General features: G+C 56.2%; 1 pseudogene; it reads right to left on the bottom strand.

Annotated features, from left to right (window-relative positions):
• Positions 1–368: 368 nt before the first annotated feature.
• LOC144274163 (acetylcholinesterase pseudogene) lies at positions 369–1,869 on the bottom strand (annotated as a pseudogene).
• Between the last annotated feature and the right edge of the window lie 3,057 nt (positions 1,870–4,926).

Raw genomic sequence — 4,926 nt, 5'->3', positions numbered from 1 at the left:
GCAGAGACATCCCCTGAGTTTGTGTGGCAGGGCTGGGAAAGAGCAGGCAGAGCTTTGAGAGTACTAGCTCCTAGCTAAAAACCTTGTTTCCTTGAACGAGGATGGTTGTGTTCATGGGATCACGGACATCCTGGTGAGGGAAGAAGGGAATTAGCCCTACCCTGGAATCAGGGGGTCAGATTTTACCTCCCTGAAGTAAGTTCAGCTCTCGATCAAGGGCTTCAACCAAACAGATTAGCTATGTTTCAAAGGGACCCCTTCTTTGCCATGGCTCTGAGTCGGGTCTTCCTGTATGTTGCGGACACTTGGCCAAAGAGTTACAGGCTAGCTGTTTTCCCGGGCTGCCTCAGGGGCACAAGAAGATTCCCTTACTTGCTCCCGGCAAACTTCCCGCAGTACTGCATCATCGTTTGGCTCATCGTTGCCTCGGCCTCCGTGTGTGTGTGGTTGGCTTCTCCCACGGACGCCAGGGTCCCGAACAGGTAGGGCAGCTCAGAGCCGTATGGCACCCCCGTCCACTCAGGTGTAGATAAGCCGCTCGTGCGGTGGGTGAAGTAGTAGGCATACACAGGACTTCGGGCCTCTGCCTCTCGCCTAGCCATCTCGGCTACCGGGCACACAAAAGGGTAGTCGCCAGCAATTTGATCCATGGCCCATCGGTATCGTGCCTCGCCCTGCCCCTCCCCTTCCTTGCAGTACCGCTCTGCCACGGCTCGGATGGCCAATTCTGGGGCTTCTGGCACCATCAGCCTCACCACTTGCAGCAGCTCCTCCCAGCCAACATTGCTGGCGTTCTCCAGGTTGAGGTTGGGAGCACCATAGATAAGCATGTAGGAGCCTTCATTGGTGGTGAAACCGGCCACGATGGGCATAGGCTGGTTGTGCCTGGCCTGCAGGAGTCTTGGTGGTGTATCAGGGAGGAAATCCCAGTCTGGTGTCGGCACAAAGGGGAACGCCAGCAGGTCCTTGTGGAGCAACACAGAGAACTGGTGTTTGGGGAACTCCCTTGCTTCCTTCCCCTGCAGGCAGCCCACCAGGGGCCGTGTCTCAGCGCAGCCCAGCAGATGGCCCAGCCTCTGGCCTCTCTCTTGGGCCTCTTTGAGTGAAATCCAAGCCCATGGTGCATTTGGGGCTCTGCTCTGCAGCGCTGCGTGGGTGAAGAGGGGCCGGCTTCCTGGGGAGAGGTGGTGGAAGCTAAGTGACGCAGCCCCAGCGCCCAGGCCGAAAAGGAGGAAGCTGGCTGGGTCTCCACTGAAGGCAGCTGCGTTCTTACACAGCCAGCACATCGCCAGTCGCTGGTCCCACAGGCCGGTGTTCCCCGGGACGGCCGGGGGCAGGGACAGGAAGCCCAGTGCCCCCCAGCTGGTAGTTCATGGAGGCCACGATCATGTTCCCGGTGGCGGCTAACAAGCGCCCGTCATAGACGTCGAGGGAGGCTGCACCTGAGAAGAACCCCCCGCCATGGATCCAGACAATCATGGGGAACATATCATTGGGCCGGGGATGGGGCACCCAGATGTTTAGGAAGAGGCAGTCCTCGGACTGTGGCATTTTGGGTGTCCATGTTTCTGCCTCAGGGTAACCAGTAAGTGGAGACTGCAGGCAGTCATTGCCGAAGCTGGTGGCCTCCAGGATCTGGCCCCAGGGCTGGTGGGGTATTGGCTTCTGAAAGCGCAAGGCTCCCATGGGGGGCTCGGCGTAGGGGATGCCCAGGAAGGCCGTCACTGTGCTGGAGCCGACCTGGAGGAGCTTGCTCCGGATGGGGCCACTGGTGGTGAGCACCACGGTGCCATCGTCATCGGAGCCAGAGCTGGGGCCCAAGAGGGAGAGGAGCAGCAGGTAGGGGAAAGCGAGGAGGAGTCCCAGCATCGCGGCAGCTAGAAGGGAAACCCCCTCCCAGAGGGAGTTATAGGGAATGAGATACGTGGCCTCTCCCCTCTACAGGGTGCTGGGTCCCCTCCAGTCCCAGCCACCTAAATCCAGATAGCAGGAGGATGCTCCCTACATCAGCATGGATCCGCTTTAGCAAATAGAACCCCCTGGTCCTTTCCACCCATGCTCTGGCTCCCTGCTGTATTCCCTGCTCTGCATCAATCCTGATTCCCATTCTGGGAGAGGACTGGGATCTAGTGGTTCAAGTTGGGAGGGAGGCTGGGATTGAGGACTCCTGGGATTTATCCTCAGCTTTGGGAAGGGAGTGGGGTCTAGTGGGCTAGAGTGTTGGGCTCTGGGAGCCAGGGCTCCTGGGTTCTATCCCCAGGTCTGGGAAAGTTGAACTTCAATACATTTTCAAGCGGGATTTTCCTTATTTTGAGTATCTGTACATTTCATTGATTATCAATGGAAATATTTTTCCATCAGATTGTGTGTGCGCAGTGAAAGCGATGTATTATGACGTGTACCGATGTATTGTAATCTTTCCAAGCCTAATATCGCTAAGGAGATTTAGCATAGATATCTGGGGCAGCAAGAGAGCAGGGGAGTTTCTGCTGGGTGGGATTGCGGAGAACTGGCAGAGCTGTGGAGGGGGGAAGCCCACAGCTGGGAAATCAAGGGGCTGTGGCTCAGGACCTGTGGGGAGTGGGGAGAAGTGAGGGCTTGGATGGGGCAGGGGCTGCAGGAGGAGACTGATGGTGATCGGCAGAGCTGGGGGAGAGGGATGGAGCCCAGAGCCGTGATAGCAGGGGGATCAGATTGGGATTGAGGAGCGTCGGTGGAGCTGTGGGGAGAGGGGAAGCCCAGGGCAGTGAGGGAATAGCCAGGGGCTTGTGTGTCAGGAGTGAATAGAGATTAGGTGAATTTTTTCCCTGGGGCTAATTAATGCATCCTCGTCCTGTTCGTTCTTCTGTTGATCCAAACAAGTCACACGTTGGGTAATCAGTTGACTTGTGTGTGCGTGTTCTTTCCGTGCCCCGTGCAGCTCTGTGCAGATCGCCGGTTCAGCAGGCCTCGATAGCCCTACCCAGCATGGCTAAGTGCCGTAGGTGGGATCGTCATTAGTAACCCTGTTGAGGCCACTCGGTGCTTCTGTCCCGGGAGCTGCAATGTCCTTCGAAGATACTGCAGCATGTTCGTTCAGCAGAGCTCGATGTTACTTGGAAACGAAGACCACAGGCTCAGTCCGGTGGCGAAGGCGCTCAGCCAGGTTTATTGTCCACGAAGCCCGGTCCTGGCTCCCTGGGTCAATGTCTACACTGCCACTCACACATGTATTAATACCTACCCCTAACAGCCAACGGGACCTGCAACCCCTGAGCTCCATTGCCCAACCCTAACACCCTAATTATAACCTGGCTCCCCAAATCTGACTACCTGACTCTAACTCTTAAGCCTGTAACCCTTAAACCTACTCCTCGTCATCCCGCCCCTTCGCTCTCCTCACAGCCATAGCTGGCTTCAGACCCCAGATTTTAGGTCTGAGCCAGCCCCAAGCCCAACTCCACTTCCTTCCTTGCCTATCCAGATTGAAAACCCAGCACGGCCCAGTCCAGCCCGCGTGCAAAGTGCCACTCACCCTGTCAGAGCAGGAGAAATAATAATAGATACAGCAGTTAACGATGGGAGAAATGATGGTTCAATGGTTCTTCAACTGAGGTCTGAGTTGAACTAAGAGAACTGAGCCATAGGGCATGCTGGAAGTCAGGATCTGGCGGGCTTGCCCTTCCAGGGGATGGGCGTTTTGCAAGAGTTGTGCCAAGCCCATGTGCTCTAGGGGTTTGTGCCACCAGCCCCGGTTACTGGGACAATGATTAGGTGGTTGAACAGGGGCCTTTCCCCTCCAGGGGAGGCTGGATCTGATGTGGGGAGGGGCAGGGAAGGGGGAACCATCTGGTTCAGGGGATGGGGAAAGGGACATGCGGCCTTTACTCTCTCTCTCGAGGGCTCTGGTTCCAGATTTTGTCATTCCCATCTGTGTGCACTGAGTTGTGGAGGCTCAGCCCAACCCCCAGGTGGGCCAGGGCCCCTGTCCCAAACTCCACCAGCTCCTGAGCAGGGAGGCTGAGGAATGACTGGACCACAGAGTCCCTGCCCCTCAGAGGAGATCTGTGCAGGAAATGGGGTCATGGGGAGTGGGTGCTGTGTGCATTTGGGGCACTCTCCTTGTCCCTATACCCACTTCGCCAACTCCCCATACCCTGCCAGCTGGCTGAGAAAACATCTGTCTCTGTGGCTTGTATTGTATAGTGGCCCACAAATGTCATCAATAAAGCACCAATTTCCTTCGACTCCTTGGTGTGTACAGTTCTTCCTCACAGTCCAGTGAGCACCATCCAGGAGGGGATTGGGGCTAGTGGGTTAGAGCAGAGAGGCCGGGGGTCAGGATTCCTGGGTTCTCTCCCAAGGACTGGGAGGAGAGTGGGATCTAGCGTTTAGAGCAGAGGGGGCTGGGAGTTAGGACTCCTGGGTGTTATCCCTTGTCTGAGGACGAGAGGGGATCTAAGGGTTAGAGAAGTGTGAGCTGGAAGTCAAGACGCCTGGGTTCTATCGCAGACCTTGGAGGGCATTGGGGTCTAGTTGGTTAGACCGAAGAGGCTGGGAGTCAGGACTCCTGCGTTCCATATCTCTGGGTGCAGAGTGTGATCTCTGCACTTTGTCATTTGCCTCTTCAAACACCAGAGCAGCATTTACCCCCGATGTAATCTTTGTTCCCCATTATCTCAACACAACTCCCATCACACCAACACTCTCTCTCTCTCCTACTCAGGAGGAGCTAATCAACCTCACACACCAGGGCTCTGTCTCCAGACTGAATATGCTTTAATGCACTGGGGGTGGAGGAATTGCAGAGGGAGGGTCAATCCATGGATTCCCAGCTGGTTCATTAGCAGGATCCTCGTTAATGAACTGGCAGGCACTAACAGGAACTGGATCCTCCGGTCTGCATGGAGGGTTCCCCCCATAAGGGGATTGTAATTGCTCAGCTCT

This window comes from Eretmochelys imbricata, chromosome 14 (assembly GCF_965152235.1).
Source record: "Eretmochelys imbricata isolate rEreImb1 chromosome 14, rEreImb1.hap1, whole genome shotgun sequence".
NCBI classification, from domain to species: Eukaryota; Metazoa; Chordata; order Testudines; family Cheloniidae; genus Eretmochelys; species Eretmochelys imbricata.
The sequence above is the reverse complement of the archived record's forward strand: the minus strand, read 5'-3'. Positions and strand labels throughout refer to the sequence as shown.